Source organism: Lissotriton vulgaris, chromosome 8, assembly GCF_964263255.1.
Source record: "Lissotriton vulgaris chromosome 8, aLisVul1.2, whole genome shotgun sequence".
In the NCBI taxonomy this organism is placed as follows: Eukaryota; Metazoa; Chordata; class Amphibia; order Caudata; family Salamandridae; genus Lissotriton; species Lissotriton vulgaris.
In genome coordinates, this window is record NC_141696.1 from 1,169,233,519 (window position 1) to 1,169,245,566 (window position 12,048).

The 12,048-nt window shown below is 46.8% G+C and overlaps 1 protein-coding gene across 1 annotated transcript in view; it reads left to right on the forward strand.

Moving 5' to 3' along the window:
* The window catches only part of VWA8 (von Willebrand factor A domain containing 8), a 1,363,176-nt gene that overhangs the window by 654,258 nt on the left and 696,870 nt on the right, over nt 1-12,048 (forward strand). The window lies entirely within an intron of this gene.

Sequence of the window (12,048 nt, forward strand, 5' to 3'; positions counted from 1 at the left end):
ATTCAGAGCAGCAGGCAGGTTGGAGGGCAGTAGCGTAGGTCAGTCCATGGTTATCTGGGCGAGGCTCAGTCCTGTTCTCTGGGAAGGGGTAGCTTGGATTGAGCAAAGAGTTAAGGATACGTCAGACAACTTAAGTTGGGTATCACAGCATTTCGTCGCTATCTTGTTTTTGCGAGTGAATAATTTTGTTCAACTTTTGCCTGCTGACTGTGGGCATTCTACTATGCGTGCCAACTCTTGGTGGTATGCACAATGAAACTGTTGGTTTTTCCCTAAGGGTTTTCCTTCCCTGAAATACGTTTAATATGAAATACGGGTGCTGGTCATTAGCAAGTCTGAGAGGGGCTCCAAAAAGGGGAAGGATGTCTTGCAACAAGTTCTTTGTTACAGTAATAGCATCTGCTCGGATGCAAGGCGAATCCTTCATCCAACAAGAGAGTAGTCAGATATTCATTACTAAATTTGAGTATGGTCCACCTGTGGGAATTTGAATATAATTCATCTGTAAATAGATCATGGGGCCCCCAGGAGTGGGCTGGCCAGAGGATGTGGTCTCAATCCCTTTCCAGTATTGTGGGCTTGACAAGTAGCACTGGCATTAAAGTAATTCTGGGCGACAAAGGGGAAGAAAGGTCAAGGCCAATGGGCAACAGAAGCCCATATCATACCAACTCTCCTGACATAGACAAAGCCATGGTATAGTCTTGAAAGGTTGGGGAGCAAAGACTTCAGGGCTACCAATTTCCTGGTTCTGTAGCTCCACTTTTTGTTCTGGGTCCCTTTTACAATTTATCGTATTCCCATTTTGCTTCTCAGTTTCCAGGACTTGTTCTTGTAACAGGACAAGGCCCTTTGGGTTGGGTAGGAAGAATACATTAGACCTGAAAAGATGCATGGTAGTCTCACAATGAGATGAAAGATCAGCTTGTTTAGCAACCTGATCTATGAGGGCATTGTCTCAGGGCGCTTTATCTAGGACTGGCTGATTGGTAGTACATTTTACAACAGGTGGTGTATAACAGAAGGACATTACGTATGTTCTTTAAATGCATCCTATTTTAAATAGGGGTCCATGTTTAGGTCATAGATCCTCACTGCATCCTCATCAACTTGAAATCATGGGCTTTCCCCAAGACATATTTGGAATCTGTGAGTACAGTGACAATCTCTTCTCAACAACAAGGCCTACTCTGGTCAGGGCCACACGTTCAGCTACTTCTGCAGAATGAACATGAGGTAGACTTCTTATATTCAATATCTTCATAAAAGACACACAGTATAATCAATGGTTTCCAGCATGATCTCTCAGACATAAACAAACCATCAACATAATAAAGAAGTTCGCTTTGGGTTTTGGTTTATCAGTTAGATAACTGTAGGTGTTTGTGTCATGATTGGTGACTACGAGGCTACCATGGGGAATCTTTTATCAGGAGGAGAAGTGAGGACTGCTGCAGACAAATATTTTTTGGTGGCAAGTAGTTAAGCAGCAACACGGTGAGGCAAGGCTACAATCAGAGTTGAACTGAGCACAGTGTTGATAAGAGGCTTCCACACAGTGGAGGAATAATATGCAACTGGATTTTTCTGATCCTCCGGATGGTTTTGCATCAACGTTCCTAGAGTGCACCGGCTTTGCCCATGGCAGTACAATGTATGTAGTTTTTAGGGCAGGCACAGCAGCTAATGCCTGCTTTACTTGTTTAAAGGTGCTCTTTACCTCCTCGGACCAACTCAAGGGCTCCAAGGTGTCTTTGTTTACAAAAGTTTGCAATGGGTTCACCAGGCTGCAAAGCTTAGGATTCATTGCTGAGAGTATCCAGGCATTCCCAGAAAGTGCATACTTCAGAGATGGTCACTGAACCGGGTAACTTAATGATGGATTCTATTCCATCAGATGACAGGTGATGCTCACCAGCTAGGTATCGCACACAAGAAAGATGACATTGTACTTTCTTTTTAGAACCCTTACGTCCTTTTTTGGCTAATTCAATTAACAAATAGAGTGTATCTGCGTGGCATTGCTTAAGAGTGAAGGTGGAGATTTGGTGAAAGACCAGGCTGTCTACCTCTTCCTTTAAGGTTTGGGAAAAGATGAAAAGATGGAAGGAGATTCAATAAACTCCTGAGGAAGTTTATGCCACCTCAATTGGGATCCACTGAATAAGAATCTGGAGAGGATATGATTCTCTTTGTGTATGGGTATGGAAAAGAGGGCAGTACCAACATCCACCGTCATTAACCACCATACTATGGCTGGGATACAAGAAAGGTTGTTGTCAGGTTTAGAGGCTATAGGAAAGTTGGGAATCATCATGCCATTAATAAGGCAAAAATCCTGCGCTCAGTGGTGTACATGTTGGTCTAACTGGCCTTTTTTTATAGGGATAATGAATGTCATATAGCGATCAATAGTGCGCAGAGGAATGCCTCGTTTAATGAGGTCAGTGATCACAGTTCAAATTCCAGCTTCAAATTCACAGTGGAGATGGTACTGTGGGATACAAGGTTACCTCAACAAACTTTTCACTTTAGTTCTGACAGGTTCAGCTATTGCACTATATCTGGCATCATTTGACTATAACTTTGATAGGACCTGTTCCAGCAGTTTATTCAGTTCATCAGAGGTCTGGGAATTCCATTTAGTAGGAGGTAAATTTGATTCACAAAGAATAGTCAAAACCTCCTCTTCATTATAAGATGGAACATTCATGAAAACATCATCGTTGGTACAGAAAACAGTTCAACGTTCAAAATAAATCCCATCCTAACAGTTTTGCAGGGGATCTGGGGTTTAATAAAAAGGCACATTTGTTGGTGACCAGACTGTAGCAGAATTATGCTCAGACCATTGAAGTATCTAGACATTAGCAAATGTAATAGGAAAAATTGAAGAAACAGCCATTCATGACATGAAACAACTGTAATGGGAGCGCATAAGCATTTTCCTAACAGTTCTTTTATCATGATCATTTGATGAGCTTCATTGGTACGTGTAGAATGAAACAACTGACATGTATTTCAGCCAAAGGACTTCTTTGAGGGCTATCAGATGGCAGTATTGATTATGTAGATAGGAATGTAGTATTGATTATGTAGATAGGAATGTAGTACTGTAATGGAACAACTGGAAGTAATGGAGCTTCCTAGATCTAACCAGGAATAATAATAACTGTTGCTGGAAAGTTTGGCCACTAATATTAATGTAATTAGTGGTATAGGTATAAAATTGTCAGTATTGCTTTAATTTCCAGACATATGAGATGAGTTGTGGGTTTAGTATCCATTCTGTGATAAGCTGCAGAGATGATCAATTCCCCCTGGCGTATTATTGGTTTGCATGTGAAAAGGCATTCCAATAAAAGAACAGATAAGAAGATATGTCTATGAAAACTTTACTTAGAAACACAATCAGCTTGTTTAGGAATTGTTTATGTGCTCTCATTGTCTTTTTTATCAAAATATGCCAAACATCACCAACTCATAAAAGCCTGAAAAAGGAATTTTTTTCATGTTTGTGGTTATCAAGAGTAGATCTGCTTGGCTTCCTTTGGTACTAGGATGTTTTTAATATGTCGAAAGAACTAGTGGCAGGGACTGCCCTGGCTCCAAATATTCCTCTTGGGTCACATGCAGTCAATACAAGGTACATTGATCCCTAGGCCCACCTGCTTTGGGTATCACCCTGATCGTGGCTATTCTCAAATCGAGGTAGAAAGAAACTACTTTGGTCACAACCTCGAAACATGGTAAGCAAATGGCCTGTTAATTTTGACAAGATTCTCTTAAACTATTTTACAGAGCGATATGGTTGCGTCTTTTTCCATTTTGCATTTGTGATATCACCTCTGCTATTACCTGTCTGTTCGCTCTAATTTCAGGGCCAGCGCATCTTCCCCTGGAATTATGGGTATTGCTGCGCATCAGTGAATTTATTAATATCAGTCACATCAGGGCTGAGGTGGGACTTCTTCAGCAAACCATTATACAAAGCAAAGATTTGCGCTGTTTCAACATCTGTTTTGGCCAGCCTACCTTCTCAGTCTCTTCGCTCTTGCACCCAGCAGTCTTCACTCTCACGATTAGTTTACTTACATCATATATGTGTTGTCATGCAGTTAAATACTGCATTTTAGCCTTACCCCCAATCAAAGCCTGCAATTTCTCCTCTTGCACTACCTTCGTTGGTTAAGGTCTATCTCCCAAGTTTCAGGAGATTCCTTTTCAAGCCCATTATAGATTCCTTAGATTGCTGTAACTTACGCTGCTTCTCCTTATTTTTACCTATGATAATAGATATGGCATGCCCCCACAAAAAAGATGTATATATTTGCCACAATAGCATATTCGAATGTACCAGTCGGGGCGCTAGAGGGCTCCAAGCAAGATGGCCGCACGTATGTGAGGGTCCTGCTGCCCGAGAGACCATCCGACAAATATCCTATCCATCTTTTGCTCACTGCGCCACCAAAAGGTCCTACCTTACTGCCCTCGCCGTGGACCACTCTGGGAGACCGGCTGGGGGTCACGGAGTTGCTCCGGCCTCGGAATACTCGCACTACAGTCCCTGTCGCTGGAGATCTCAAAATGGTGACTGCGGCGCTCTGGTAACCGGCTCCGGAGGATCCGGGCGGATTGAGAAGGCGCTGACTATCGCAGAACACCTCCGCTGCTGGCCCCACATAGCAGCAGACTTCCTCAGGCTGGCGCGCCCCCGCGACGGATAGAAGCTGCTCTCCTTTGCTGCGAGAAAGCCCCGGTGCCCTCTGACGGGGCGCTGCAGGGACTGACGTGGCTGTGGCGCTGGAGGCCCCGAAGGACACTTCGTCCAGTAGATGCGGTGAGTGTCTGGCGCTGCCCGTGTGCCCCAACTGCGGCTGCTGGGATGCTCGCGTCTCCTCAGCGCTGACCTGACACAGCGGTGGAGAGCGATGCCCCCTGCATTGCGGGCTGCGGCAGTGGCCTTTGAGTGCTCGTACTGCGCTGGGGGGCGGGAGCGTGGTCGGCGATCCTCACTCCCCGCCTGACTGCTCTCTTGCCCCTGCTGAGACTACTGCGGCGGCCCCCTGGGACCCCTCTGCACGCGGGACCGGTGATGTGACTCCTACGCAGCATAGCTGGGGGTGCGCTGAACACTGCCACATCTCCTGACGTCGCACTGGGACAGCGGCGTCCTACAGAACCTGTTGGGCCTTTTGCAAGACTTGACCTCCCTCTCCTATTTGCTACAGGGAGTGGACTGCCCCGCACATAAAGCTGCGCCTGCGGGAATTCAAGCACAGTTAGCCCAATTGTTGCCATAAATCTGGGACCTGAACCACTGGCTGTTGCGTGCCGGGCCTGGAGGGGGGTACTCGCACACACCAGGAGGCTGCTGACTAGAGGAGGCGCTCGACTGCCCAGCTGCTACTCCGCACCGGCCTTCAACCCGCCGTCTCACCCCAATAACTTCACATCTATAGCCGACTACTTAGGAACCACAAAGGAGACGCAAACACTACCACCTCCTGGCATAGCGGTGGGAACCCATCAGCCCTTACAGGCGACGTCACCTACCGATCTCCACTGTGGTGAAGTTTGTGTTGCAGGCACCCTGCTCTTCCCGCCCTCGCTCCATAGTGCATCGGGCCTCCGACCTCCACTGGGGCGCGTACGTCAGGAGTTCGAGACGGACCCCCCTGGGGAGCCGCAGGCCCTCCCGCCTCGTCGCCATGGGGAAGCCAGATGGAAAACAGCTGAAGCTCAACTTTGACACACGAAAGACTCCCCGGTCCCAGACGGAGCCTGAAGAAGATCACGTCGACGCTCCCTCTACCGCAGACCTCAAGGAACTACTGCTGGTAATGCAGTCGAGCCTGACATCCATAGAATCAAAGATGGACTCTATGTCTGCTAGAATGGATGGCCTAACCCACAGACTATAGAAACATGACGACCGCTTCACTGAGGCGGAGAGGCGAATTTCTGACCTGGAGGACACCTCAAATGCTACCACCAGCCGCATACTCAAGATGGAGAAGGTCCTCAAAGTGATAGCCGCGAAGAATGAAGACCTGGAATCGCGCTCAAGGAGAAATAACCTCCGCATCTTAGGTGTGCTGGAGTCGACGGCCACCGGAAAAATGGAGGAATACGTGGACTGCCTTCTGATAACATTGTTTGGCAGAGAAGAATTTTCATCGGTCCTCGTAATGGAGAGGGCACACCGCTCGCTGACGAGTCGACCTGCTCCCGGGACCCCTCCACGCCAATTGCTGAATTACAGAGATCGGGACACTGCACTCCGGCTATCACGTGAAAAAGGACAACTTAAATACGAGGGAATGGAGATATCAATCTACTCAGACTTTACTATGGCTGTCTAGGAATAGAGACGTAAAGTCCTACAGGTCAAGAAAAAACAGCAACAACTCAATATACCATATGCTATGCTGTTCCCAGCCCGCCTTAAAGTAACACATCAAGGTAAACAACATTATTTCACCGATCCGCAACATGCCCAGGACTTCCTCAAGACCCTGCCTAAGCAGCCCGGCGGCCACGAATCTCCGGCACGCCATCAGGGAAATAATGGCGGTGCATCCGACATGGAGTTGCACCTCCCAAGGCCGACACCAAAACCGACAGGAGCGACTCCATGCCTCTGCAATAACACCCAGAAGCCCCCAAAGCCTCAATGGACTTAGATCAGAACTATATGGCTCCCACCCAACACACAAGGACCTATCAAGACATAGTGCTCAGACCGCACAATCTACTGAGAAGATCTGAATGCTCTGCTTTTTGTAGTTGGCCGAAGCAGAGGGCAACCTGCTCCCTGTTTTTGCATCATGCTTAGTGGACCGCATTGAAATTTCTCAACTTCCTAGCGGTGTATGACACTACACACAGCTCACGTAAAGGGCCTCCACACCAGACCCAGACCCAGCACCAGATGTCCTGAGTGGCCTACACTGTTGCAAAGACTATACCCGTCTCCACCGGAAGAAGCATATTGCATTAAGGACCAAACTAGACACTGCATCAAGATGGACTTGAACCATGCTACCCAGGGACCCTCACCCTCGCGAGGTGAATCTGGCCGCCCTTTAGCCGCCACCCACCAGGTGAACCCTAAAACTTTGTATCTTAAAAAATGACTAAACGGCTACCCTATTGTCCCTAGTTGGGAAGGGGGATTGAAGGACTATTGGGAAGTGGGGAAGGACAAGTCACTGCAAGTTGGGGATGCTGCTGTGGGAGGGGGGAGGGACTGGGTAATGTTTTTTGCACACCTCTTTGCACTGTACCAATTTTGTCACATAGGCTGATGCCATTTGATATGGCCAATTGCATCGCATTCTACACAAATGCCACTCTCCACATACACCATGGAATTCCCGACCTGGAACCCTCCAGTACAATTTTCTGACATGGAATGTACGAAGCCTGGGGAACCCCCGCAAACGCCGACATATCCTAGCCTACCTAGATAGTCACAACATACACTGTGCCATGCTCCAGGAAACACATATTGCTCCCAATGCACCCTCTACTTTTGCAACCCGCTGAGCGAATACCAGATGCTTCTCAACATATTCCTCATATGCCCGAGGTACTCTCATTCTGGTGAAGCACACGCTCCACTACACCCCCAACTACACCCCCATCGGCTCTTATGGAGACCAACAAGGCCGATATAGCATCCTATGGGGACGACTATCCACGCAATCCATAACACTAGTATCTTGCTATCGGCCCAACACGGATGATCAGAATTTTTCCGGATATTATGGGGAAAAATACTGGACATAGGTTCTACGCACTTACTATGGGGAGGTGACTTCAATGTCACAATACATCCGACTCTGGACAGGTCGCACCCACAGCCTCACCACTATACTAATGCACAATTCACTCTCAAAAACATTGTTGAAGACCATGACCTCGTGGACGCTTGGAGAACTCTCCACCCAGTGGCACGAGAGGGTTCTTGATACTCCTCAGCTCACTCCTCCTGGTTGCGTATAGAGGCTTGGTTAGTCAACAAAGGATTAACAACCTGGATGACGCATACCTCCCTCGCACATACTCAGACCACTCCCCTGTACTCCTTACTCTCATGCCTCCACATGAAGACCCCCCCCCTTACTCTCCTGGCACCTCAACCCACAGACATTATTAGATTCCGTTTTCAAGGATGAACTTGCGCAGGAAATATCTGACTTCTTCCTCCGCAATAATGGCTCAGTTCCGCAATACTCCACGATATGGTAGGCCTTCAAGGTCACCATAAGGGGCGTCTGCATCGCTAAAAGCGGGGGAGTGTTAAAAGATATCCGCAATACACTTCGGAAGCTGGAATTAGACATTAAACAAACTGAGTTGTCTATACAGTCTATACAGTCCACACCCTCCTCTACACTGCAGACGCACCTACGTGCCCTGCTCACAGAATACCAGGAAACGGCTGAACGTAAATTTAGGGGAAAATACCACCAGGCCCTTCGATATGGAGAGGGGGAGTGGCCAGGGAAGGCGTTGGCCTCCTTTTGACTCCCTCGCTTAGCCAACACTGTCCTCGAGATTGAAGATGAGGACGGACAAACGCATAGAAACACTTCGGCTATACTCGATATTTTTAAAAGATTCTATAAGAAACTATATGCTACCCACCGAAAAGCTGCGGTGGACTTCACTGCGTTCTTCGAGGACACTGCCATCGCGTGGTTGGGGTACGGCCAGAGGCAGGTTCTCCTTGCGCATCACGAGGACGAGGAGATTATCTCTGCCAACATGCAGCTACAATCTGGTAAGGCTCCAGAACCAGATGGACTCCCGGCCGAATTTTAGAAAACATTTCGCCTCTGATCTTCCCGGGCCTGCGCCACGTCCTTGAGGAGGCCCATGAATCGGGCATCTTACCTCCAACTATGCGTGAAGCGCTCATTATCTCCCTACCCAAACCGACCACACAAGTTGATTCGTACAGGTCCCTATCACTTATAAATGTAGATGCCAAGATCCTAGCTAAATTAATCGCAAATCGTATCAGCCCCCTTATGCCGGTGTTTATCGTCCCTGATCAATCGGGGTTTGTCCCAACTAGAAGTACATCCCACAACTTACGTACCCTCTTTGCGCTACTTCACGATATTGACCCTGAGGAGAATGTGGCCGCTATTTTCCTTGATGCCACTAAGGCATTTGACTCCCTGGAGCAAGACTATCTGCCCTCTAGAGCATTTTTATTATATTAGACTGCGCCAGGATGTGAAAAGTATCACTTTGGACTTCCCACAAGAGCCCTCCATCATGCTCCCACTACATGCACTCCTGCCACAACCTGCTCCCGCACACATGCTATCACTATTATATCGCACAGTGCAAGCTTTGGCCAGAGGCAGGTGGAAGGAAGAACTATGACACCCCCTCACGGATGAACAGTGGACATTCTGCTGTAGGCAAACAGGAGATATATCCGCCAGCAGCAGATTTAGAATCATACAACATAAATATGTACATCGCCTCGACTATACACCAGCGTGACAGCATCGCTTGAGACTCCGGGATCACTATAGATGTGACCAATGCTGTGCGCAGTGTGCGGATTTTTAACACATAGCCTGGGATTGCCCGCCCATCGAGTGCTTCTGGTCAGAGATACTAGAAGCACTGGATCACATGACAGGTCTACACGTTCCCGCAGACCCCCTAACCACATTATTGGGTTATACTGAACCCCTTGCTTCTAAAGTGCGGAGATACACCTCTCTTGCGCTCCTTCTTGCTAAGAGACAGATCTCCTGTAGGTGGGAAAGAGGGAGGACGACAAAATTTAAGGACTGGCTCCAGGATCTTATTTATTGCCAAGAGCAACTACATCTTTATGCGGACCTCCAGCCCCCTTCGTCCCGCCCGAGGGATATTTGGGCCCCCTTACAGACGTATTTACTAGAGCACTCTGCCGCCACAGATTCCACGACACCCTAATAGGTACATGACATGATACAAAGGGAACCCCCATTTGAGCCTATACTCACCCTTTACTGGAGTTCACGGGACACCACCTCACACCCCAAGGATCCTAATGCGCCAATATTTCAGACTTGCATACCCTGATTATAGTGCAAGTAGTGGAAAGGTTTATTTTTTGTATTTTTTTTCTTTCACAGTTATTGTTCATTGATTGATGACTGCAGATATTCAACTGCCCATACTGTTCAATGCTCCAACTAACGCGGCCGTCCCGATGTGGTTGTAGGCGGCTTACTGTGTATTTGCCTCGCCTTTTGATTTTGTTTCCTTCATGCTCAAAGCATTGCAATGCCGGCCCCACTGGGGATGTAGGCAGTATGCTGTGGACTCGTTTTCTTACTTTTGATAAAGGTTTTAAAAATAAATAAAATAAAAAACAAATGTACCTCTCCAATATTTGGTTGGAAGAATGTGAATTGCAGCGTGTTTGCATGACCAGAGTGATGGTCTTATCTTGTGGTGGGTTACTGTACCTAGGCATGCAATAGAGCGAAGAGAGGTGAGAGATATAACGCAGGCATTATACAATAATTCATTGTTTGTGTCTAATAGAAATTATCGCCACAGATTTCATCCGTAAGTGCTTTTAGTAGCCCACAGATTGTGGCGGATACAGATGGTTGTGATAGCTCCTCTGTATAGAACAGACTCCCCTATCAAAGTCCCCCGAAGAGACAGTGTAGGCATGTACAGTACATAGCCAGCCTTGTGAAATGATCTGAATCCACCCAGGAGCAGTGAAGAGTAACCAATAGGCATGCACCGGAAAAACACAGCCACCATAATGCTGTTTTAGATGTAGTGGTATGGCGCAATCCACAGGAGTGCCGTCGTTATTGGCAACCAGTATAAATGGTGTTTAGGTCCATCATTTTATTCATGGTAACACTTCCAGTTTAGTAAGCTTCCGTTTTTGAATAGCAGACTGTAACATTCTAGAAAAAATCATATTTAGTTTCCATCTCCTGCATTAGATTTGGGGCTGTGGTACATCTTAACACCCCCCCCTCCCCATGGGGAACTGAAGCAAAGCAACCCAGAAGCGTACAATATGAGTATATCCTTCAAATTTTCGCCCATGAATCGCTCTGCTATAAGTTGTGTTCTGTTTACAAGGGACGCCACTTTCGGTCCCTCTAGGCCGATTGTTTGGATTCACTTGTCATCAGTAATCACCATATACATTCCAGTGTAGATCTTGGTGGGTGGGGGCGGGACAGTAGTGGGATGTTGGGGTTGGGAAGTTTTTGTACCGCAAACGTTCAACACACATCAGCATTGTATATTGTATTATACCACGATGTTGCTCTGAAGAGTCTATCCTTTTTCGGGTATCTGCGGTCATTGTTATGTTTGAAGAAAATAATACAAATATATTATTTTCAATTCGTCACATTTTATGGCTGTTAGCCAAATGCGTGCCCTCAATAGAAACACATTGGTGCAAGGCTAAATAAGCCTTCCTTGGCTAAAAACTCTAAGGCGTTAAGTGTTTGTTATTCAAGACTGTAGAGCGCAACCACTGGCATCTTAGCTACATACACCCAAGTATTGATGTTATGTCATAGTTACCCACTGCTTTCAATAAACTGTAGCACACCCATTCCAGTGTAGGTAGCATTAGCTGTCTGGGTGAAAACGTCTGATTAGAAGGAAATATTCCGTGCTAGAGTAGCCCCAAGGTATTGCTACACCATAACAGATTCAAGCTTGTCCTCATTTAACCACCTATCCCAGATGGTGGCCTTCTCTCCCCTCCAAATATAACTATTATAGTTTTTTTGCACATTTGTTAGCAAGCTTTTTTCCAGAGCATAATATGCCAATGTGTGTAACTGCTTTTGTAAGACTGTGGGTTTTAAGTCAAGCAAGATTATAGCATCTGGATGGATAATAGGGGAAAACAGAGTCCACCTCACCCCCACCTTCACTAATTCCTGGAAAATAATTTAGTTCTCCTCAGAAATACAGGCTAAAACGCACCCTTATTTTAACTCCTTATTAGCCGGGATCTTACTTGTGAGCACAGTT